Here is a 27,099-nt window from a genome sequence, read left to right as displayed (position 1 = left end):
TAAATACATTTGACATATTATTATTATTTTCTTTTAAATGCTCTGCAGTCTTTTAAAAATACACATAGATATAAATACAGATATAGATTGAAAGGTCTTTTATATTTTCCCAGGTATTTACTTTATTTTATGCCTTTCACTCATTTCCTGCAGATCTGGGGTTTCATTTGGCATCCTTTCTCTTCATTTCTGAAGAACTACTTTTAGCATGTCTTACATGTAGGGCTGCTGGAGGCAAATTCCCTGAAGTTTTGTTCTCTGAAATGACTTCATTTGCCCTTTTTTGTAAAGGAGAGATAGATAGATCTATATATAATATTCTTAGGTTGAGTTTTGTTTTTAGGACTTTATGTTATTGCTTTGTCCAATAATATATTCTCCAATTATTTTTAGTGGTAAATCAACCATTATGCAAATTATACCATTGATGATAATGTCTATTTTTTGCTGACTGCTTTTAAATTATTAAATTTTGTTTTGCAATTTAGCTATGATGAATTTAGGCATGCTTTGTTTTGTAGTACTCTGCATGGGGTCCACTGAGTATCAGGTATGGCTTAACATCTTTCAATAATTTGGAATCATTCTCTGCTATATTTTCTTTACATATTTTTTTACCCTATTCTCTATCTTCTTTTTCTTCACTCATGGTGGGTTTGATATTGTCCTACAGATCTCAAACACTTCTCTTTTTTCTTTTACCTTTTTTTTTTTTTTTTGCTTTAGTTTGGAGGCCTTATATTGCCCTGTTTTGTTTTGTTTTGTTCATTTTAAACGAGAATTTTATTTAAACAAGATGCTTGACTTGAATTGAAAAAATATCTAGGAATCTCCTTTTAGATTAATTGATTCCTACTTAAGACAGATCATGCTGCGTGTTACAAATGTATACAAAAAAGTTATAAAATTGTCCTTGGTTTTATAGTGATAAATGAAAAGCATTGAAATTCTTCAATCAAACAAAGTATGCAAGGATTTTTATGTTGTTCTTTTTTGTTTTGCTTTGAGAGCAAAATAACTTACTGAGATATAAAGACAGGAGTTGAATGCAACAAATGGAGACAGGGGTATTTTCATAAAATCAATATTTTTCCCTATCTCATCGCTATTTGGTGCTGATCAAAACATACATTGGCCATTTAGTCAAAAAAAAAAGCAATATGTTTGGAGCGCCTGGGTGACTCAGTGGGTTAAAGCCTCTGCCTTCGGCTCAGGTCATGATCCCAGGGCCCTGGGATCGAGCCCCACATCGGGCTCTCTGCTCAGCGGGGAGCCTGCTTCCCTTCCTCTCTCTCTGCCTGCCTCTCTGTCTACGTGTGCTCTCTGTCTGTCAAATAAATAAATAAAATCTAAAAAAAAAAAAAAAAAAAGCAACATGTTTGTGTATATACACCAGTTACTTTATGTGCAATAAAGGAATGGGAAAAGGGAAAATGAAAGAATTGAGAGAACTCTACTGCAGTAGTCAGGATGTGGTAGAAGCAAATTGCAGTTTTCTTATTTAGGTTGTCCTTTTGGTCTGGAGGACCAGAGTTCTGGAGTAAAGTAGCAGATTCCCTTTTTAGTAAACACTCCCTGTTTGCGGCTAGAACACATCAATTGTATCTTCATCCTCCATCTCCAAGTACGCAGGAATGTCTGTTTCATTGATTGGCTGCTCATCCCGTTGGCATCTGATTTGCCTCATTGATGAACCTCATTGATAAGCCTATTGTTCATAATGGGCTTTCATTAGTTCACTAAGTGCTGTGTGCCTCTTAATCTTAAATGGCACCACAGAACCATCCAGACACAATGCCTTCAAATTAACATGATCCTTGCTCCCAAACTTGACTCCTTCCTTGGGCTTTTCATCTGCCAGGGTATGTGCCACATTATCCCTGGCTGCCACTTCATAAAGAGGTCAGGCCCTCACCTGAACCAGCACACACAAGCAGCACCAGGAGCTCTATTGATCTGTCTTCCAAGATACTTCCTCTTTTCAGATTCCAGTCTGCTGTTAAATTAACTGAATAAGTCCTTCATTTATGATATTGTATCTTTTCTGGAATTTTCAATAGATTTGTTTAAGATGTTTCTGCTAAAATCCCCCATCTCTTTACTCACATTGCTTACTTTTCCTGCTTCCTCCTTTACATTCCATGTAAAAAATTCCACATATTTTATTTAAAATATCTGATAATTCCAACATGTGGGCCATCTCTGGTTCTGCTTCTCTCCATATATTCTCTTTTGGACATGATTTACATATCTTTTTTTTCATGCAAATTTTATGGCACTAAGGGTATTTTGTGTAAGTAAACAATAGAAACAATGGATGTAAATCATATTTATTTCTAGAAAAGATCGAGAAGGGAGTTGAGGGAAATTGGAAGGGGAGGTGAACCATGAGAGACTATGGACTCTGAAAAACGATCTGAGAATTTTGAAGGGGTGGGGGGTGGGAGGTTGGGGGCACCAGGTGGTGGGTATTGTAGAGGGCACGGATTGCATGGAGCACTGGTGGTGCAAAAATAATGAATACTGTTATGCTGAAAAAAAAAAAATTAAAAAAAAAATAGAATGGAGAGCTAAATAAGTCTGGTCTCTAGTTGATATGTGTTTGGGATTTGTTGCAGCTTCAGTTTGACCACAGGCTTTAAATGTTTTGTAAGTGGAATTAGAATGAAACCCTGCAGACTCGGGGTCTGAGCCCTAGTGAGATCCATATATTTCTCTGCTTCTCTGCCCAGTGCTAGCTCTTTAAAACATGAAGATTTCTGCTTTTGTAGCACTTGCAGCTCTCCGTATTTCTAGGAAGTTTTCTTTGCTCTCTTCCAGCCCACTAAGACTTTGTATGCCCAGGAAGATCTTTCTCTTCCCAGAATGCCTCAAAGCAGTCCCTCTCAGAACACTGTCTCCAGCTTATAGAAGTTGAAATCTTGAGTTGAAATCAATCCCTCTCAATTCTCCTCCCCTGCCTTCTAGCTCCTGGAGAACTGCTCCTGAACAGTCAGTAAAGACCCAGGCAGTAGAATTGGTGAGTGAGTGCAGATTTATTCTGTGACTTCACTAGGAGTCTCAGAATTCCAGTCTTTCTTGACAGCCCACATACAGGCCTTAAAATAATGTTAAAGATTCTGCTGCTTTTTGGTCTATGGAGAAAGTTTTCTTTTCCTGCGACTCAGCCAAGGAAAGTAGCTTTGTGTGTCTTTTCTCCTATGAAGTAATCACTGGAATTTGGCATATTTAAAGAGTCTTTCAATGTTGCTTTTCTCAGGGACTCAGGAAAATTAATTTAGTACCTCACATAATTTGTTTTGCTTGTTATGGTGAGAGTTACATTCTCTTTTAACTTCCTACTTCATAGGAATAAAGAGATGCAGAAGAGCAGGCTGTCCTGAGTGAAGTTTTCAAATTCTAGGTCTGTTCCTAATTTGTTCCTTTCTATATTGTTAAGCAAGTTGTTTTTTTAATCTCATTTTAAAAATATTTTATTTATTTATTTGAGAGAGACAGAGTGAGAGAGAGAGCATAAGGTCAGAGGGAGAAGGAGACTCCCCACCGAGCAGGGAGCCAGATGAGGGACTTCATGCCAGGACTCAAGGACCATGACCTGAGGCGAAGGCAGTTGCTTAATCAACTGGGCCACCCAGGTGCCCCAAGTTCTTTCTAACCTTCTGTTTCCTCACATGTAAAAAAGGGGATAGTAATGATACCCAACTTGTAAATTTTTTTGAGGATTATATGAGTTATATAAAGCACTTAGAGTGAAGCCTAAAACATAGTAAAAAGTTATATGAAGTCCATTTACTTTTTTTTTTGTAATAGAGTTTTCTTCAGAAAGTATAGAATGTGTTCAAAAATCTCAGCAAGATAGAGGATCAAGATAATGACCCCCCCACACACACACACACACATACACAACACTTTGTAGATGGTGGAATTAAAAACCACTACCAATTATTAAAACAAAAGGTATTTCCATAAATAGTGTTTAATCAACCTGAATAACACTTTCATAGTTATTGGTGAGGTAGGTGCTTCATCGGTGGAATTAGACACTTAGTTGAGTGGGGGAGAAGATATGCTGTTACATAAATTAAAACAATTGAAGGGGTAATCAGCCCCTCTGGCACGGAGATATACACTCTCATTTCTGGTCTGTATAACCCCTGGAGTTGATGAAATGTCCTACAGGGCAATGCACAGCTGATTCGCTTACCTTTCTTTATGTCATTCCTCAAGCAGCACTGGCCAACTGTGCCTTGTTCTCAGCTCCTGAGATTGTCTAAAAATGAAAGAAAGAAGCTGCAGAAACCAGATGGAACATCTTTTTTAGTCTCCAGTTTTCTCTCTTCTTAATCTTGCTCTTTAAAGTCTTTCCCTCTTCAGAATCTCTCTTACATTTTGTTACCATTGTGGTATCTTCCAATAATTGTCCTGTTTTCCCCTCTCCCTTCTTCTCACATACTTCAAGTCAAAATAACAATAAGTAATAATAATAATAGGAGTAGTAAGCTATATAGATTAAGAAGATGAATGAGTGCATGGTATGCTTCAATAAGTGTATCTTTTTTTTTTTTAAGATTTTATTCATTTATTTGACAGAGATCACAAGTAGGCAGGGAGGCAGGCAGAGAGAGAGGAAGGGAAGCAGGCTCCCTGCCGAGCAGAGAGCCCTATGCAGGGCTCGATCCCAGGACCCTGGAATCATGACCTGAGCTAAAGGCAGAGGCTTTAACCCACTGAGCCACCCAGGTGCCCCCAATAAGTGTATCTTTTTTATTAACAATTATTCAAAAACTCCAAAATTGTGGGAAAAAATTAGAAGTGGGAAAGGGTCTTTAAAAATTAAAAAAAAAAAACAAAAAAAAACAAAAAAAACCCAAACCCCAGAATCATCTAAGCGAGGTCTAGCCTGTCAAAATTGCAGTCTGGAAGAACTGTGACTCTGATCCACAACTATATTTTCTTAGGTTTTCTCAGGGTATCCGGGGTCTCTCCAATTACTAAGAATGTGGTCAGCAGCAAGGTTAACATGTTTCCTACCATTAGGAGTACTGAAATACTCCATTTCTCTCAGCTTCATTCTCCTCTAACACCCCCGAACAATATACAACTCTGTCTAGCACTCTCAATCTCTTTCTTTCTCTCTCTCTCTCTCTCTCTCACACACACACACACACACACACCCCACTGAAAATAATACATCTATTCTGATGCACTTTCAGATTCTGTGACTGCTGGTTCAGGGAAGTATTTTTAGATAAGGGGCTCTTCCAGTATAAACAACAACTTATGCATAAGTCTGGCTCCATTCCTAATGAATTTGCTGAGAAACAACAGTTTTCAGGATATAGTACGCACATTTTCTGAAGGAAGAACTGAAAGTGGGCGACCTGTACTCCCTCCCATCTTCTCCTGTGCACTCTGCTAGGCAAGCAACCAATATTGGTCACAAGGTCTGCTCCACCTACCCCGCTGATGGATTGTTTTCTTTTTGCCTTGTTTTCAAGGTTGATACTCTCTGAGCCAAACAGACAGGCAGCGGCGGCGGACAGGAGCACAACTCTTAAATCCTGTAGATAATTGCCAAAGGCAGCTGAGTTCAGGAGCCCCACCTGTTAATGAGCAGCCAATTATTTCTATGCTTATAAATCACCTTTTAAACAAACACTAATAAACTTTGGCTACTGGTTACCATGGTAACTGACTATTCACAAAGGAGAAGGAGACTACTGACATATGAACAATGGGTCAATGGTCCAGTATGTCCTGGGACTGCCATTTGTATTCCTTCACATGAAACTGTTACGTCTTAGAGCAACTTAAAATCACATGATTAAGGAGGCATAGGACATGATGAAATGCCTATTTTTCCTGTATAGCCCAGAGAGTCTAAAGGGAGTAGAATGTGTCCAACTTCCCACAAGCTATGGGAACAAGCTGCCCTAACTTGCTAAGTGGCAGTTCCTATGTATAGCCATACAGCTGGTCTACTTAGGCCACCTGCTGTCAGATATTTTATTCCCCAAAGCTTCCTAGGCTGCTGGGTTCCACTAGTCTGAAGAGGTTTTCCTAATATATTCAGTTTACTGTTGCAGATGGGTAAGACTATAGGCTACTTGTTAGATGCTCAGTAATATTTAGTGAGATGCAAGAAATGGTTTCAGATGAAAAAGAACATATTTTTGCTCCCAGCAAACGGACGGCACTTTCTCTCTTCTTTTAAAAGCACAGTGAGAAGGCAACCACCCATGACCCAAAACTCTTTTTATAGTAGAGAAAGAAAACCACCTTCTGCCTTGAACTGGCTTTCTAAACTAGATACAGGGAAGCTCACCACAAGTGGTATGGGGTACGAAATGACAGCTCAAAGAACCTGATGGTTTCAGGGCATTAGTGAATAGTGACCTAATCAAGCAATAGAGCAACGTGATTATAATCATTTTGCCATGACTGACCCAGAAATGGCTTTTTACCCCGATTTCTGAAAGAAAACCAGTTTTCAATAGAAAATTGAATTGCTCATACTATAGAGAAGTTCCTTACCTTTCAGCAGGTGTTCAAATTGATACCTCTAACCTCCCAGCTGCCTGCTCTAGGGCAAAGAGCATGAGCTTTAGATTAGGATTTATTAGCATCACTACCATTTATGTGCCTCCCTCAGCTGGAGGATCTAGGAAATGGATGTAGCTCTCCACAAATATATTGCTCCTTCTAATTTGGGGTGTTCTCTGTTCTCTGCATCCTATATGTTATGGAGGGTAGGGATTCAGAAGCTGCATGAGATTTATTTTATATACCTATAAATCTTATATATATCTAACTGAATGTATGTACGTGTTATGTTGGAGTTATTCATATGCCACTACTAGGAAATTTGCCTTCTCCTGCCATTGTTACTGTCTGTGAAGGAGCATCTGCTTCATGTTTGGCTACTGGTCATTCTTCCAATCTCTTATGCTTGCTGGACTGAATATTCAGATGAAGATTTAGAGTCTCTACAAAAGGGCGAAGAGCGAAGATAAAATCAAGTCCTGGATAGTATATTACAGAGGCTTGTTCACCAAATGAAATATCCTGGTATGAGTAGGGTGACTAATTGGATAAAAATCTAGTGGAAGAAAAAAATGTAGGGCTGATGAGAGGTCAAAAGAAAATCAGTTATGTTGAAAACATTGTCAAAATTTAAACAATGCTTAGATGAGAAGGCAATCAACCATGTAGATTGTAGGGAAAAGTTTATGAAGGAACTTATGGCCATTTGGTCTTGCTCTAGCAGATTGGTGGCAAGGTTGGCAAGGTGAAGGAGTAATTTGTAAGTATATGCATGAATGATTTAGTAAGAACCAAGTCATTTGAAATGTCAAGGAAAAGGAGGCTAATAGCCCATGCAGATAGGAATTTAACACAACCCCACACCCCCACCCCAATCCTTCTCTTCATTTGGAATACTCAAGTGGAAAGAGTGGAAACGGAAAACAGGATTCCAACCCTACTTGTTCTTCTGAATAGCTGTGAGCCAATGGGCAAGTTGTTTTGGGGTCTTAGTTTTCATACCCTTTTCTGTATACTTTATAAGGGTATATGAGTTCATACTAATATAATTAAGGTGTAAATCTATGAAAGGTGAACATCCCTAAATAAAATATCCATTTGAAAGACAATAATATTGCTAATGATAACAATGACCCCTCCAGTCTTTTGCCAATGGGCTAATATCCTCAGAATTGTTGAGAAAAAAAGATATTCAATGAACTACATAGAGAAACTAAAACAAGATGCTCTAGATAAAACTATAAAGTGCAAAAGGAAGGAAGAATGGGAAATTTTTTTAAAAAAGAGATAAATAGATGTTAACAGGATAGAAAGAAGAATTAGAAGAGTCAGACGTAGAGTGGCAGAATTACTTCTAGGTAGAGATTCTAGATACCTGGTTCTAAGCCTGGTTCTGTCATTAGCTCAGTGATCTCAATCAAGTTGCTGAATCTCTTAGACCAGAATTTCTCATCCACTAACAAAAATATCTTTTATCAAATAAAATTGAAAGTGGTACTTCAGTGTCTAAAAGCAGTGTAAAGTATTGTTTCTTTTGTTGAAATCTTTCTTGGCATTCTTTTGCCCCCATTCCTCACTGTGGCCTTGAATCATCTGTTTAAAAATAAAAAATTTTGAGGATCATACTCTGAAAACTAGGAAAGTGGATGACATCTGATGGGTTACTTTTGAGATTAAAACAATCCTAGAAATGTTTGAAATCTGAGAAGGGAATCGATATGGATTAAAAGATCAACTGGAAAACGTAGCTTATTGTTGACTGACGGGTGTGCCAACAAACACCTAGAAACAGTATTCACCGTAAAAGAAAGATGAGTTCATGAGGAAGGAATTTTCTCCAAATCAGTATTTATCTTAGAAACATATAAGTGTACAGTTGACTCTTGAACAACATGGGCTTGAACTGTACAGGTACACTTATGCACAATTTTTTTTTATAAATACAGAATAGTGCTGTAAATGTATTTTTTCTTCCTTGTGATTTTCTTAATAACATTTTTTCTTTAGCTTACTTTATTATAAGAATACAGTGTATAATATACATAACATAAAAATATGTGTTAATTGACTGTTTTTGTTATTGGTAAGGATTTTGTTCAACAGTAGTCTATTAGTTAAGTTTTGGGGGAGTCAAAATTATATACAGATGTTCAACTGTTTGGGGGATGCCCCTAACACCAGTGTTGTTCAAGGATCAACTATAGTAGGAAGAGGAGCCATGAAAATACTCCTGAAAATAACTTGGATCAGAAGACTGAACTCTGCATATTCATTAATAATCAATGTAGTCTGATAAAATCTGTGACTCAAAAGGGTGAAATGACCCAACGCGTCCCAACAAAATGTTGCTAGGGATATTATATCTGCCAGTTCATGTTCACTCAAGCTTCTTTGTCCCATTCTTTCCCTCCTTTGCCTAATAATTCAGTAAACTTCTCATAGGGAAATATTGAATGCGGTGGTTCACTCCTAGCAAGAGGAAGTTGGACAGACATCTAACCAGGTCATTCAGACTTTTGCATCCATGAGTAAAGGAGGATTTGGAGGGTAGGTGGGGAAGGAGCTACCTGTCTTTTCAGTAAAGTCATCATTTTTTTCCCAAAGAATTTTGCAAAATGCTAATTAATCAACAGTGCTTTCTTTTTTTTCTTTTTTTTTTTTCTTAAAGATTTTATTCATTTCATTTGACAGACAGAGATCACAAGTAGGCAGAGAGGCAGGCAGAGAGAGAGAGGAGGAAGCAGGCTCCCTGCCAAGCAGAGAGCCCAATGCGGGGCTCGATCCCAGGACCCTGGGATCATGACCTGAGCCGAAAGCAGAGGCTTTAACCCACTGAGCCACCCAGGCGCCCCTAATCAACAGTGCTTTATACAAAAAGTTCACCCAGCTCTTGTCTGAGTTTCCGAATAGGATTGTTACCATTTGGGGCTTTTAAAGCTAGTGGGAAATTCTGAACATTTTCACCTTTTATTCAAGGCTGAAATTTCAATTTCCAAGTTTGAATTCACCCAGTGGTCTTTACACTTCCAGATGGGCTACAGAGTTGAGAGAAGAAATGAAAAATAGAGCTTTGGATGGGAAAAACACATTTATATGATAGTTCTCTGACAGCTCTCATCTGTATATTGTTGATGCAGTAACAAGTCCATGAAACTAGATGTTAAAATATATGTATTTTTAATCTTGAGAAGTATTTTAAATATTCTGAATTTTAAAAGTCTGCTCAAATATTTCAAGTTTCTGTAACACCCAGTTTTGTTGGTTTTCAGATCAGATGCTTTCACTGAGGATTAAAAATCAGATATTTGGCTGAAATCTCACTTGTTATCCCTTGTGATCTTAGAAAGTCAGGTTATTTTATGGCTAATAGGGGCAAATGATGAGTAAAAGGAATTGCCATTCTCTCTCTTTATTGAGGTATAATTGACATACAATATTACACAAGTTTCAGGTACACAACATAGTGATCCTACATTTGTATACATTGTGAGATCATCACCACAGTAAGTCTAGTTACCATCTGTCACCATACAAAGTTAATACAATATTTATTGGCTATATTCCTCATGCTGTTCATAACATTTCCATGACTTACTGATTTTATAATTGGCAGTTTGTACTTCACCCATTTCACCTTCCTCCACCCCTTCCTTCTGGCAACCACCAATCTGTTCTCTGTATTTATGAATCTGGGTTTTATTTTGTTTGTTTTGTTTTTTTGCACTCCACATGCAAGTGAAATCATGCAGTCTTTTGTCTTTCTCTGTTTGAATTATTTCACTTAGTGTAGTACCCTCTAGGTCCATCTCTAGGTCACAAATGTTAAGATTTCACTTTTTTTTTTTTTTTAATGACTGAGTAGGATAGATAGACAGACAGACAGATAGATCTCACCAGCATTTTCTCTATCCATTTATTCACTGGTAGATACTTAGGTTCTTTCCTTATCTTGGCTACTGCAAATAATGCTGCAGTTAACATAGGGGCACATATACCTTTTCAAATTAGTGTTTTCATTTTCTTCAGATAGATACCCAGTAGTGGAATTGTTGGATCATATAGTAGTTCTATTTTCAGCTTTTTTTGAGGAAATTCCATATTGTTTTCCATAGTGGCTCTACTAGTTTAGAATCCTACCAAAAGTGTATAAAGTTTTCCTTTTTTTCCCACATCCTCAAAAACACTTATTTCTTCTCCTTTTTTTTTTTTTTTATAATAGCCATTTGGATAGGTTTAAAGTGTTATCTTATTGTAGTTTAGATTTACTTTTGACTAGTGATTTGTAATGACCAGTGATGTTGAGCATCTTTTCATTTGCCTGCCATAGTATGTCTTCTTTGGAAAAAATGTCTATTAATATCCTCTGGCCATTTTTAATGGAAATATTTTTTTTACTGTTATTGAGTTGTATTAGTTTTCTTATATATTTTGGATATTAACTCCTTATTGGAATATGATTTGCAGATACCTTCTTTCATCCAGAAGGTTGCCATTTCATTTTGTTGATGGATTCCTTCACTGTGCAAAAGCTTTTTAGTTTGATATAGTCTCATTTTTTTTTTAAATTTTGCTTTTGTGGCCCTTGCCTTTGGAGTCAGATGCAAAAACAAACAAACAAAAAAATGAAACTAGACAAAAAACATCATTAACACTGATGTTAAGGAGCTTGGCATCTACTTTTTTTTTTTTTTGAGAGGCTTTATGGTTTCAGATTTTACATTCAAGTCTTTGATCCATTCTGAATTAATTAATTAATTTGGTATGTGGTGTAAGATAGTGGCACAGATTCACTCTTCCACATGTGGCTGTTCAGGTTTTCCAACACCATTTATTGAAGAGACTGTCCTTTCCCCATTGTATGTTCTTACTTCCTCTGTCATAAATTAATTGACCATATATGCATGAGCTTATTTCTGGGACTCCTATTTTGTTTCTTGATTTATACGTCTGTTTTTATGCCAATACCATACTGTTTTGATTACTATAGCTTTGTAGTATAGTTTGAAATCAGGTAGTATACCTCCGGCTTTGTTCTTCTTTCTCAGAATTGTTTTGGCTATTTGAGGGTCTTTTGTGATTCCATATAAATATTACAATTACTTGTTCTAATTCTCTGAAAAATATCATTGGGATTTTGATAAAAATTTCATTGAATCTATGGATTGCTTTGGGTGCTGTGGACATTTTAACAATATTCTTTGAATCCATGAACACAGAAAATCTTTACATTTATTTGTGTGTCTTCTTCAGTTTCTTCAATCAATATCATAATTTTCAGTGTAGAATTCTTTCACCCCCTTAGCTAAATTTATTCCTAGGTATTCTTTCTGATGCAACTGTAAATAGGATTGGTTTATCTCTATTTCTGATAGTTTGTTATTAGTGTATAGAAATAACAGATTTTTATATATCAGTTTGGTATCCTGCCACTTCATGAGTTAATTTATTAGTTCTGACAGTTTTTTGGTAGAGTGTTTATGGTTTTCTTTATAGTATCATGTCATCTATAAATAGTGACAGATTTACTTCTTTCTTTCTAATTTTTATCCTTTTTTTTTTTTTCTTTTTCTTGCCTAATTGTTGTGGCTCGGACTTCCAATACTATGTAGAGTAAAATTGACAAGAGTGGGTATCACTGTCTTCTTCCTGATCTTATAGAAAAAGATTTATCTTTCTACCATTGACTGATTACTCCAATGACCCAATTGTTGTTCAGTAACATATTCTTTAATCTCCACATATTTGTAGTTTTTCCAGTTTCCTTCTTGTAATTGTTTCCTGATTTCAAATCAGTGTGGTTGGAAAAGGTGCTTGATATTATTTCAAACTTCTTGAATTTCTTGAGATTTATTTTATTACCTAACTGGTGATCTATCTTGGAGAATGTTGTATGTGCATCTAAGACTGTGTGTTCTGCTTTTGGATGGAATGTCCAGTGTACATCTTATTTAATTTATTGGGTCTAAAGTGTTGCTTAAAGCCAATGTTTTCTTCTTGATTTTCTGTTTGGATGATCTGTCCATTGATATAAGTGGGGTATTGAAGTCCCCTACTGTTATATTGCTGCCAACACTTTTTTATGTCCATAAATATATATCTTTTTAATATTTTGGTGCTCTTATATTGGATGCATATATATTTATATATGCTATATCTTCTTGCTGGATTGACTCCTTTATCACTATGTAGTGCTGCTCTTTGTCTTTTATTATGGTCTTTGTTTTAAAATCTATTTTATTAGTTGTGAGTATAGCTCTACAAACTTTTATTATTTTTTTTTCCATTTGTATGACTGTCTTTTTTCATCCCTTCACTTTCAGTATGTGTGTGTCCTTATTTTCAAAGTGAATTTCTTATCGTAGACAGTATATAGATGTATTTTGTTTTGTTTTGTTTTTAATCGATTTAGCCACTCTTTGGACTGTGAAACTTAGTCCATTTGTATATAAACTAATTATTGATAGGTATGTGTTTATTGCCATTTTGTTAATTGTTTGATGGCTATTTTTATAGTTCTTATAGTTCCTCTTTGTTCCTTTGTTATTAGAAAAACTTCCCATTTTCCCTTTGTGTATTTGCTCTAAGTTTTTACTTTGGGTTACCATGAGGTTTATATATATCATCCTATTATAAAATAATCTATTTTAAGTTGATAGCAACTTAAATTTGAACACATTACAAAACTAATTACAAAATTAAATTACAAAGCACATTACAAAAAATCCACCACTTTTACTACATATTTACCTTTTCTAGTGAGCTTTTTACTTTTGGATGTTTTTCTTCTTATTAATTAGTGACCTTTATTTCAGTTTAAAGAAATACCTTTAATTTTTCTTTTAAGGCCAGTTTAGTAGGGATGAACTCCTTTGGATTTTGCTTGTCTGGAAAACTGTTTATCTCTCCTTCAATTCTGAATGATAACCTTGCCGAATAAGTAGTCTTCACTGGAAATTGTTTTGTTTGCTTGTTCTGTGTTTTTCTTTCAGCATTTCAAATATGTCATGGCACTCTAGTATGGCCTGCAGAATTTCTGCTGATAAATCTGCTCATAGCCCTGTGGGGTTTCCCTCATATGTATCAATCTGTTTTTCTCTTACGCTTTTTAAAATTCTCTTTTTATCCTTAAATTTGACGCCTTAATTATTGTGCCTTGATGTGGATCTCTTTGGGTTATCTTATTTGGAACTCTCTGGGCTTCGTGGACCTGGATATTTGTTTCCTTCCTTAGGTTTGGGAAGTTTTTAGTCATCATTTTGTCAAATAATTTTCTGCCCCTTTTTCTATCTCTTCTCCTTCTGAGACCCTTATGTTGAGAATGTTTTTCCACTTGATGTTGTCCCATAGATCCCTTGTGTAAACTTCTTTTAAAAATATGCTCATTTCTTTTTGCTGCTCTTTTTGGGTGAATTTTATTGCTTTGTCTTCCAGCCTGCTGATCTATTCTTCTACTTCACCCTGTCTGCTGTTGAATACCTCAAGTGTATTTTTTAGTTCAGTCATTTTATTCTTTGGCTCTGTACTTATATTTGGTGCTTTATAGTTTCTATCTCTTTGTCGAAATTGTCACTGTGTATTCTTCTCCTGAGTTTGGTGAGCATCCTTATGACCATTACCCTGAATTTTTATCAGATAAGATTACCTTTCTCCAAATCATTAAGGTATTTTTCTGAGGTTTTTCCTTTTTTTTTTTTTCCATTTGAAACATATTTCTTCATTTCCTAATTTTGCTTGACTCTCTGTGGTTGTTTCTCTATATTAGAATGGCTGCATCGCTCAGTCTTGGAGAAGGGGCTTTGTGAAGGTGATGAAACATTCAATCTTGCCCTAGCTCTTTGTTTTCTCTCAAAACTGTGTGATTGTCCCAACAGATTGCTTCATTCTTGATATATTACCATTGTGGAGGGTGTGCCAAGACCTATCAGTATTCCAAAAGCGGTGGGAGGATCTCATTTAGCACCTAGTTTTGGCTAATTAGAAGCTCACCCCTCAAGCAGCAGTTTTTAAAATATGGAAATATATGCCATCCTGTGGACTGCAATCGTAATCCCTGCTGGTTCCCAGACCAGAAGACCTATAGGTGCTCTTTGGACAAAAGTTGCAAAAATCAAGACTCCAAATGAGTATATAAGCTACTTTCTGGGAGGTTTTGTGGAGCTATAGCAAGATCACGGTTGTGTGCACGGATGGTGTCTCCTGCTTACCTTCCCTAGAAGCTTCTCCTTAGCCTCTGGATGTGTGGGAACTCTGAAGTCTGTCCCCTAGGTTGAAGCTCCAGGATAACTAAGTAGGTTTGTTTGTGTGCCCCCCCCCGCCCCCCTCCCACCACAGGAAGACTGGTTTTTGTTTCAGTCTGTTTTCTTTGTAGTCCCCTGGGGGTTGTGACCTGCTAAGAACTATTTTCTTGATTGTTACATTTCCATGGAGCTCAGGAATCCCAGCCCCCTTGACCACTAAGGTGAAGTGATCAAAGACTGTCCCCTGTGTGAATTGCATGCGTCCACTGGCTTTATCAGGCAGAAGCAGAATTTGTTGGGGGGCGGGGGCTTGCTTGCTGGCTTCAGAAAGGCAATTGGGGGAAAAATGTCTTGACTGGGGGTGCCCACAGGTGTGAGGAGTACAGTATGTGTGCCATCTTTAGAACAAGAGCAGGAAAATGCCATGACTGCTCATGTTCTCCAGCCCCAACCAGGGAGTTGAGGGAATATTGCAACCACCATATACCTGTTTAAGCAAGGCTGCAGCAAGAGAGCCAGAACTGCTTGCTCCCACCTGTCTTAGCTAGGGGGCAGGAGCGTACTCATCAGAGCTCGCCCACCTGTGCTAGTTGGGTGGGTGGAGAGTTTAAACATGGCCTCCACCAGTGCCTTCATCTCTAGGGAATTTCAACTGTCCCCTGCTTCTCTAGCATATGCCTTTAGATTAGCAAATGAACTTCCTTCATATATAGTCCAGGTACTCTTAAAACTGCTGTCACCCTCCTCCCCACCCCACCCCCACACACCCAGCTGCTCTGGGTCTTGAGACAAGTGGGAGCATATACCAGCTATTTAAAAGGGGAATGTCAGCTTTCTATAGCACTTTGGGTCCTTTGGACATCAGCCCCATTGGTTTTTTAAGCCAGACATAGAGGAGTTTTTCAACAATAGTACAGATACTACAGGTTGGGTAATTGATGTGGGATACATACCGCTTGATCCTCCAGGAAAAGTGTCAGACTGGTAGGATATCTTCCCATTACACAAAACTATACCAGGTAAGGGGTTTTTAGCAAGACTGTGTCTCTGCCTCTCCTACCCCTCTTTTATTGTTTTTTTTTTTTTTTTAATTTATTGTTGGGGAGAAGCTGTTCATTTGTTTTCAGAGGGAAATGATACTTATGCAACTGTAGACTTGGTAGTCCATGGGAGGAGGTGAGTTTAGGATCTTCCTACACTCCTGTCTTGGGGGGTCTCTAAAACTGTCATTCTACTATGTTTCAGCTCTTGTCTAAGCAGTTGAAGACCTTACTTCTAGTCCCTTCTCTTTTTTTCCTATCTTCCCCCTCCCCCCTTTTTTTGGTCTGTCTCTAACTTTCCTAATTCTCCCTATAAATGTGTTTATTTGAGTCTGTACATGTCTCTGTGTGCATGAGAATGGTATGAAGAGGAATAGGGGAAGAAAAAAAAATATATGTATTAGGTTTAGCAATTTGGGGAGAAAATAGAAGGAAATATTTAAGTAATTTTTAAAATTATTTCAAGTCCTTCTTATGGAGAGAACTGAGCCAGACTCTAAAATGAATACTTAATTTGGACAGGCAAGTTATACTATACTTCACTGATGTAGAAAGAAAATGAAGTATTTAGTATAAGTAGAGTGTGGGCAAAAAATCTATGTGAAGCTACAGAGGAAGTGTGGCTCTATGATTGTATATGTTGTCCTCTAACATCTTCACTCTTCCATTTTGGTTGCTAGTAGGTGTCAGTGCAAGTCATCTGTTACTTGACTCCTGTGACACTCTCTAGAACTCCTACTAATCGTTTTCTTCTAGACATACTAAACAGCTTGCAGTATCAACTGAGTGGTCTAATATGTGACTTTCTTCCCACTCTTCCCTCTTCTCAATTAAAAGAAATGTATTTAACTTTGGCATCCTTTTAACCATAGAATTTTCCTTGAAATTATTTACCCTATTCCAGAATCTTGAGAACAGCCTCCCCTTTAATCAGCCTCACCTTTGTGTCTGCAGTCTTCCTCCTGCAAATGTCTATCCTAATATCTTGAATTTCTGGTCTGCTAATGTGCTAGTTTGCATGACATTCCCTGTTCTACTAAACTATGGAGGCGCAGTATCTGTAATTCTTCCTTGTATTCCCAGTATCGGACAAATTACCTAGCACCTAGAAGTTACTTATATACATATATTATATAATATTATAGTAACATCACTTAATATATCATCTATATTATATATAATATTATAATACCTATTATTTTATATATATTATATTATAAGAGGATATAATTTTATAATAATTAAAAATAACATATGTTATATAATATATATAGTAAATTATAGCAATATACCTATGTATACTACACATACATGTACACAATATCATGAGAAATCTCATTCTTGCAAGAGGCTCAGAGCATCTAGTTACTCGCCATTTATTTGCATTCTAGTTTGATATGCTGGATTTTACGATCGGTTTGCTACGAATGCTACTTCTGGAAGAACACAGCTGGGAGTGTAGAGAACATTATAGGAGATCAGAACCTGGGGCTGGGTTACTGAGTCTAGAGGGTGAAAGAATGGGAGTAAAGACCATTGACACATCCAGCCTTTGCTGAGTCGGTGTCAAAGCATGAAGCAAGCCTGGAATTCTGCAAGGGGGCTGACAGCGGGTTGAAATGCCTGGGGCTGATTAAAGCACTGTCAAGAAGATGAAGTTGTGGTGACATTCATGGTTTGAAAACATTAACATTAACTTTACAGAACTGTTTTCCTAAGGCCTTGGGCACATTCTAATTTGAACCAGCAACAATATCTGCTTGGCTCCAAACTGTTGGGCATCTGCTAATGTTTCTAACCACTTTAATCATTTTGGGGGCTCTGCTTTAGAACCTCTCCAAATCTCCTCCTTCTCACTAAAGTCTCAGGTCTTCAAAGTCAATGCCGATTTTAATAAAGGTCTCAAAGGATTACCTTATGTTCCCAATTTAGTATTTCTTTTTAATATTCCATTCTTTGTCTCACTTAATATATCAAAATGCAGAGTTGGAATCCTTGATTTCTGTGAGCCAATGACTTACAGAACAAAAATTTGAAATTCAATCTCAGGTCACACATAAGCAGAAAGTAATTTGTGTGTCTGCCTTACCCACTACGGTATGATGTTCTTGAGGACAAGGACTTTGTCTTTTCGAAAAATTTTCCCCAGTACTTTGTATAGTACCTATCTCCTTTTTTTGTTTCCTTGTCAAACATGAATACTTAGGGTGAGTTTAGTATTTTCACTTTCAAACAGTCCTAATTAAGAGTGCTTGATAACTGAAAACCAAGTAAGGAATTAAAAAGAGAAATACAAAATGTTGTAGGTATCTATAGTGGATCATTTTTAAACCCATGACTCCCTTTTTTATGGCCCAGTGTGAGACATGGGGTAAATGGTGAAGTTAAAAAAAAAAAAGAGAGAGAGAGAGAGAGAGAGAGAGTCCTAAAAAAGATAAAGGGATGCAAAGAAGGGAAATTTGGGGAATAGGGACTAAACTGAATATGGATCAGAAGAGTAGGGAAGCTGAAAAAGTGAAGACAAAAGCAGAGGGCAAAGACAAAGATGTTACATGCTAAAACAGAACAAACACTGTGTGAGTGACCCTCTCCCCCAAACTCCCCATGATCAAGCTCTGTCATATTTCAGCCTGACAAGGAATGGACGTATAGCCGAGGTTAAATGATCTTGCAAAATCGGCCATTTCAGACAAAGCTGAACCAGATGGCTGGCCCTTCTATGTCTTGTCCTCAAAGGTCTCATTCATACATTCTAAAATTGTAGCCTTCTCTAAATAATCTATTTTTAGTCTTACAGGAATAGATGTGATAGTTCAGATATTCCCCAAAAGCAAATCTTCAGGCTAGTGAACAGATCATTAACTGAAGCATCACTCACTTAAGATGAGGCCTGAAATTTTAGGTTGTCTCTGATGACTTTAACCAAATAGCTATAAATGGCTGAGAAATATCACACATGGAGATAGCAGAAGATTTCAATAGATCTTGAGAAGTTATAGGTAATATTTCTTTAGAATAAGAATAAGTAGAGAGTAGAGAAGTATAAGTAGAATAAGAATAAGAATAAGACTTAGCAAGAAATGTAGGTACCAGTGTTGTTTCTGTCTTTCAAGGATGTGGTCCATTTCATCTAGGTTATCAAATTTGTGGGCATAGACCAGCATTGCTTCTGAGAAAAAAAAAAAAAAAAAACAAAAAACAAACCTGGTCTCCAGCCTCTGCATCCCCAAAAGTACTCATTAAGGTTAGGTCCTTATTATACTTTCTAAGCATTTAAGAGGAATTAAAATAAAATTCAATGTGATGCCTACATAGTACAGGTATAATTCTTACACTAATTACTCTGAAGGGTAACATTTTTGCTCAGTTGGTCTAAATGAAATTAAGCTATTTCTACAAGTTTTTTGGAGCACTCACCATCACCAAGCACCATACACATCATGCTTGAGGCATTCAAACTCCTATCCTTAAGGAGTTTATGATGCAGTGATACTAGTTTATTATCTATTACAATTAAATAGGCAGAAATGTTTGCAAAGAAATCTGATGTGTTTGACAACTGTGCTACCAAATCATTTCAAGTGCTTTCTAGGAGGTTAAAGTAGTGGACAGGAATAGATGGTATTTGAACTGGGTTTTGATTAAAGAGTAAGAATTCGCTGCTTAAAGAAAAGTTGGAGTGACAAAGTTGGGGGAGGGGGTAGGGATAGTCTACTTAAGAAAACACATCAAGCAAAAGAACACACACTTACACACAAACAGATACACACTTGTGCACACACTTATGTGTCCTAGAAGTCAGCATATTTCAATCAGAGTTCTGAACTGAGTATTATGAAGAAATGCTTTCTGGTACTAGCCTTGCTAGGATCCATTGTATGACCTTGAGCCAGACTTTTAAAGTCTCTGGATCTTAGTTATTGCATTTGTAAAATGCAAAGGCTAGATTCTATGATGGTTGGAGCTCCATCTAATGAAAAAAACTAAGAGAGTTAAAATCTGAAACTCACAATTTAGGAGATACAAGCATGGTTTATGAAAAGTGACCCAAGCTAGCTGATTTTTAAATTTCACATAAGGGAAAACATTTTTTTTTTAAAGATTTTTTTTATTTATTTATTTGACAGAGAGAAATCACAAGTAGGCAGAGAGGCAGGCAGAGAGAGAGGAGGAAGCAGGCTCCCTGCTGAGCAGAAAGCCCGATGCGATGCGGGGCTCAAACCCAGGACCTGGGATCATGACCTGAGCCAAAGGCAGCGGCTTAACCCACTGAGCCACCCAGGCGCCCAGGGAAAACATTTTTGACTCTCATTAGTAGGAAAGATAATTGCAAATTTAATATTTCTCTATTCCATATTTCTTTATTATTCTGTAGCACATATATCTTGGGATACAAATGTAACATTTTTCCTTAAAAATTAAGGACACTCCCCCTCAGTCCTCTCTCCCCACCACCAAACTTCAGATAAGAAAAGGCACTGCTAAGACTTAGGACATTGACATATAGTACATTATAACATTCTGTCTGGCTCTGCCTAGGCAAGTGGAGATGATAAAGAATCAGTGCTGTGCACAGCTTCAAGTTCCAGGTGACAGAGAGAATTGAATGGCTGGAAATACAGTGGGGATGTACCAAATCTTCTGCTCATATCTAAATATCTGTAGGATTTGCATTTGTCAAATATGAAAACTTGAGCTCAGAAACTACATATAATACCAAAGATAGCACCAGACATATTATCCTTCCTCTGCAAACATCTCTCCAAGATTTGGAGCTCAAGGTTTCATCTTCAGTTCTCTGGTACTTCATTTGCCCCATCTGGAAGCAACGTGAGCACTGCTAAGAAACAAACTTGAAATTTAAACTATGCTAATTACATTGTTAGGTTTTAGATGAATTAATAATGAGTTAATGAATAAAAATTAACTGGTTAGTAAGTCACCAACTGTCTATTTTTTTTTTTCATATATTTGTGGTGAACGTATTTTTGCACATGTGCCTCTGTGTGTGTGAGGGGAGGGTGTATAATATTCCATATCTTTTCAACTGAGATTTAAAATACTTCTTGGGGGAAAAATAAGAATTTATAGTGCTGATTACCTAAGGCAATTCTATTCATTTGTAAAATGCTTGGATACAATCAGAACCTCAAACTGTATTTACAAACTGGAATAACTTATAAAATGGCAGTTTAGGGACTGGATTCCATTTCAGTTGTTTACTAGAAAAACACATTAAACAGGTGTTTAAGCTGCTCTCTTCTTAAAGGGCCATCATCTGCTAATGATTAAGTTATGGCCTATGATGTTAAAATTTCTCTTGGAAACATGGAAGTCCCGTTATACACATAGCAATCATCTCTCTATTCATCTGTTGATGAATCTCTCTACTCATCTGTTGAATTCGTGACAGTCCCAGTGGAACTTTGGATAAGACAGAAAAACACGGTTGGAGAAGAGACCACCCCTCTCCTTCAGTGAGTTTATCATTCTATTGCAATACATAGGAATGTCCTAAGTTTTCTCTGCCCTGGGTTTTGATTGTCCTTTGATATTGATCCAGACCACTTAGTGATGAATACAGGCAGCGCTCTCTTTCTATTTAAAGACCTTGAGTATCTATTATTGTTTCTATGTTTATTATCTAAATACCTGACATTTATGACATCTTTCTTCAAAGAGCTCTCTGGAGTGCAATAGGTGCCAACTGAAGACAAATGAACCCTGAAGCACTTTGTGCTCTACAGATGAAGGGGGATTCACTCTGGATCTGCTGCTTTCCAGGAATAACTTCTCTTGCTTCTTGTTTTCTTACTCCAGCATGGCAAGTCTTACCCATGGTGCAATTCTCAGATTCTGCTTTTCTTTATCTTTGTTAACACTTTCAAACACACACCCACACCCCCCCCCCCACACACCCCCCACACTTCAACTCTCATCTTTATCCTGATGACTCCCCAATCTGTGTTTCACTACTGGATCCTTTCTTAAAACCCTGCTTCATATTTATAACTATCTTTTGTAAATTTCTTCTTTAATATTTAAACAAATCTAACATACCCAACATAGAGCTCATTATTTATTTATCATTAGAAAAACTATCTTATAACTTTATTTATATTCCAAATGCATCTTGAAATGTACAAAATTTTAAAAAATGGCCTGACCCCAGTTAGAAATAGATTATAATAAAGAAAAGTATAAGAAGCTCAAGGGTAAAAGATTATGATGAACAAACAAGTGTAGTGAGCACACCTTGGGGTATTTTGAACTCTAAGAGTTTGAGGATGAGATCTAGTGAGAACTCATTAAAAAAAACCTAGGGTTATATAAGATGGAAATTTAGGATAATCAACCTTTAGTAAGGAACGTTCACTTTAGCCCAGGTGTTACCTATATTTTGGATTTTTTTTGTGTGTATCACTTTTTTGGAGAGTGGATATTAGAGAATAACTAATGCTATTTTATTTATGAATAATTATGAATATAAGCATGAATACTGAAAGGATCATAGGGTTTCTTTTTGGAATTTTTTTCTTTCTTAATTATGCACATCTGGGAAATTCATACCAATCGAGCTAATGCAGCCAAATCCATTAACAAGCATAGTCCCTCCAGTAAGTGTTGCTAACCGAATGGCAGTGCTACTGCTTAGAGGCACTTAGTTCCTCCCCCTCCCCCTCCCCCAGTATACTGCACTCCACTTTTTTCACCTTCCTGAACTCTAGCAATGATAACCCCATTCTCCAGACACCCAGAGGGGATTCACAGGACTCCTTTTGGATACCTTCCTCTTACCCATTTCATGTGTTCAGTTAGTCAGTGATTCCTTTTGACTCTTCCTTTATATCCCTGACATTTATCCTTCTCTCCTCTCGCTGTAAGGTCATTACCTTTCAAGCCTGAGTCACGGACATAGTATCCTAATTGGGTCCTCTGCTTTACACAACTATTATACCGAAGGCCACTTTCAAAACCTTGCCCAAGAAAATAAAACACTTCTTGTGTGCTGATATATTAAGTATAGATTGCTCCCATCCTGTCTTTTAAGACTTTATAATTCATCTCCTTTCTCCTCATCCAAATGAATTTCATACTACTCTCCAGCAGGGATCCTTTCTGGTCAGGGGCACTTTCTTCCTTGCTATATTTCTTTGCTCCAGGATGCGGGCTCCTAACTCAACACTTATCCCTCTGGGTTGCCCTCGTGAACTTTATTCCACACTCGTTTCCAACTGTTAACATCCCAAACAACCTTAAGGACCAGTCCTCATGTATTACCTCCTCAGGTGAATTCTTTTTTAGGATACAACTCTGTTGCCACCTCAGAAAACCTTCCCTCCAGTGTGGATTAGGTGGCTTCCTTTATGGGAAACAGTACCATGTAAGCATTTGTCCAGTTCATACTTATTGTCTTTGTCCAACCATTGGTAATCTCTTTTCAGAGCTAAGAGCCAGGGTTTTCCCCCGTGCTTCTTTGTGAACTCAGTGCCTAGTATATTGACTGACATGTAAAAAGTTGAAGTGAACGCCTCATGTTTGAATTTCTTTGCATTTAAAGCAATTTTTCTCAAAATTTCAGACTTGATTGTTTACTGTTTTCGAATCTTTCACCAATCTATTTGTTGATCTTCTTTTCCTAACAAGGTTGAAATTGTTTTTTATTACCGAGAGACCTTATCCAAGAGCCCATAGTGAATGGTTCCCATAGATCTTTCAGGATATCTTTCAGAAATAAGTATTTCAGAATACTTACACAGAACTGATCATTAAATTCTTGTTATTTAATTAAGTAATCAAACTATTAATAATATCATAAACCAAAAATATCATAAGTCAAATTAGTAGGAATGGAAAGAAGTTGCAGACCATCATTTAGTATTGTTTCTTAACAACAAGGTGGTCATTTTTGTCCCAAGAAAAATAATTTTACTCTTTTACTACATACATCAAAATAGGCACCAAAATTAGACTGTCTCACATTAGCTGATGAATAAAAATTATCTATTTTAAGAAATAATAGGTCATATTACAAGTTTCTTTTCACTCATTATCTTCCTCTCTCATCACCCCTGTTGTCTTCTACTCCCTCTTGTTCACTTAGTGCTTTCAGATCTACATCTTCATACCTGCTTATCATTTTCTCAATCTTCCTACTTCTCCAAACTGTCTAGTCCTTATATCCAAGCTAGATATTTTCTACATCAAAGCTCTAACTATAACCTATTTTTCCTGAAACAGCGAGTATTCCTCGTATCAGCTCATTCTCATTGCTTCCAAATATCACAAAAGGCTTCTAAAGCCACTTTCCAACCTGATTCTAGCCTAAGATCAATACTCTGGCATGCTTTCTTACAAGAGAAAAAGAGAACACCACTAAAGAAAAGGACTAACTCTAATTTTGATTTTGCTACTGGAAAAAAAAAGTGTTTAAGGAGTTTAACTGATAAATTGTTGTTGGATATGGGTATTGGAAATATTTACCAAGTGTACTGGATGTAGTCAATGTTTTCAAATTGTCTATATTTGTTTCTATTTGTGTATGTGTGTGTGTGTGTGTGTGTGTGTGTGTGTGTATATATATATATATATATATATATATATATATATATTTAATTTTACTGGCATTTCTCTATTTCTGACCAATATCTATCATCTGTATAAGAACTTTTTTTAACAGTTACAATATATCGAGTTGATAGTCTAAGCTAAGTTTTCTTCTTGTGTGAAGGGATATTATGATTTAATGGGTTAAGATGATGTAAATTCTCTTTTTACTTTAAATTTTAGGTCTTTTAAGTTACTTTCACAGTTGTTGATTCAAAGGCTTTTATCTCTTGTCAGTAAAAACAAGACTTACTAAAGGACTCTCCCATTTGAAAACAAACAAAAATCCTTCTCTAGTTCTACTTATTTCTACTGAACAGAAATTTACTGGAGGCTTAGGACACTCCCCTTGTATAACATTCACATCTTTTCAAAATTTAGAATTTACCACTCACACGCAAGAATAAATAATTTTAATTGGCTTTTTTATCTGCCAAGAGAAAATAGTAATATCCATTAAGAATGGAGATGGCTGGGGCGCCTGGGTGGCTCAGTGGGTTAAGCTGCTGCCTTCGGCTCAGGTCATGATCTCGGGGTGCTGGGATCGAGCCCCGCATCGGGCTCTCTGCTCGGCAGGGAGCCTGCTTCCTCCTCTCTCTCTGCCTGCCTCTCTGCCTGCTTGTGATCTCTCTCTGTCAAATAAATGAATAAAATCTTTAAAAAAAAAATGGAGATGGCTTTGGGGACACCTGGGTGGCTGAGTCAGTTAAGCATCTGCTTTCGGCTCAGGTCACAGTAAGTAAATAAGTAAGTAAGTAAGTACATAAATAAGTCTTAATATAAATAAATAAATAAAATCTTAAAAAAAAAAAAGCTTGGAGATGACTTTGGAGAATCGGATATTGGGTGAGTAGCCAGAGAGCTGTAATATACTATCTTAAGGAAGAAGAAGAGAGTGCTACAGGGGGTTGGAGGGTGAGCAGTTCCTCCAGTTCTTCTGCTGACACAAGAGATGCTCTGGTGTCTCTGAAAATCATCTCAAACCTTGCTTATGGTTCTAGACCCCCAAGGTGGAACAGACCGAAAATCTATTCAAACACGTAATTGGGGATTGGTCTTTGCCTTATTATCTATTTGTTCAATTGACTTACCTACTTCTTGTTTTTTTTTTTTTTTTTTTTTTTTTTGGTTTCTTACTTGCTTGTTTGTAGCTATGGACTGTTCTGTTGCTATATAGATATAGCCTTAGAGAAATGGGCATTTCTAAACTATAGTCAGGCCAAAGGTGTAAATGTTTCATCTGTGGCGTAAAGGATTAATATCCTGATAGTATTAAGCAGACAGCATGGTACAATAGAAAGAGTACTGTTTTGAGAGTTGTACTCTCTGAATATTGTCGGTGATCTGAAATAACTGTAAAGCTCTAGGCTTCCATGTTTCAGCTCTAAAATGGAGGGACTGAACAAGATCTTCTTGGTCTTTACCAGCTTTAGTGGTATGCAATTCTTTTAATTACATATGTTTTCTGATTTTCCTCTGATTTCTTAATTTATTAATGAGAGCTTAATGGGTTGGAATCAAAGTGTTTTTCTGACAAGTGGGGTGATAACACTTGCATTGTTTATCTCAAAGTGTTACAGTGAAGATAAAATATAAAGTTATGTGTGTCACTAAGCATTATGAACTGCAAAACCCCATACTTGTGCATAACCAATTATTATTGTATATTTCTATTTCTATTATAAAAGACCTATGATACTTCAGTGTGCAACCAGCAGAGGGAGACAAGTTCAGATTATATTTCTTCTTCGAACATAGAAGCAGTTAATTGCTATGTGCACTTGTGTTTTTAAAAATTAAAATGAGGTTCATATTATTAGCAAATATATCACTAACTCAATGCTCTATTTGTATATTAAAGTTACAGAAACAAATGAGAGAAAGAAAACACAAGAAAATGTTGGTGGTGGGGGAGAAACGTTTGATTTCTGGGCTTACTTTATTACAGGATTCAGAGATAGCTCTCCTACGAAGCATGTCGTATTCCTCTGACAACTTCCTAAACATGTCCATCTGGAGGTACAGACTATTTGAGTACCAATTTAGGAACCAGTTCAGAATTCTAAAAGTAGAATTTCTAAATTTCCTCTGAAACTAGTTTCTTAACTCAACTTTCTCATTTTACCAGCCTGGACTTGAAGGAAGAAAAAAATACACACACACACACACACACACACACACACACACACACACACACACACACAGAAGGGTGGGGTGGGGGAGAGAATGAAATCTTCTGTATCCAATTAGTTGACAAGTCCTATCAGTGCCTCTCTGAAATGCCTCCAGAAGTCTTCACTCCTTTTTTCCTTCCACTGTGCTTGTCCTGTGACCTGCTTTTATTATCTCTTGCCTTTTTTTATTTCAGAAAGGTTATAACTGGTCTTCCCCGAGTTTGACTTGCCCGAGTCCATCTCCCACTCCATTGCCAGTTAGTTATCTTCTTAAAACACAAGTCTGATGATGTCTCTTGCTTGAAGCCTTTCTTTAATGGCTTCCTTTTGCATATAGAATAAAGACAAACTCATTAACCTGCCTGCAAAGACCCTCACTGACCCCAACTTACAAAAATCAGTCATTTTCCATTCTAACTTTTTCCATCTCTACCTCCATATCCTTTCCTACAACTTACCTTCTCCACTAACATAAAGTCGCTGAAGGAAGGTCTTCAT

General features: G+C 36.9%; 1 pseudogene; it reads right to left on the bottom strand.

Annotated features, from left to right (window-relative positions):
- Positions 1–1,561: 1,561 nt before the first annotated feature.
- LOC125097149 (small ubiquitin-related modifier 2-like) lies at positions 1,562–27,099 on the bottom strand (annotated as a pseudogene).

This window comes from Lutra lutra, chromosome 1 (genome assembly GCF_902655055.1).
Source record: "Lutra lutra chromosome 1, mLutLut1.2, whole genome shotgun sequence".
Lineage (NCBI taxonomy): Eukaryota > Metazoa > Chordata > Mammalia > Carnivora > Mustelidae > Lutra > Lutra lutra.
Note: the sequence above shows the minus strand (reverse complement) of the source record. Positions and strands in the feature narration are given on the sequence as shown.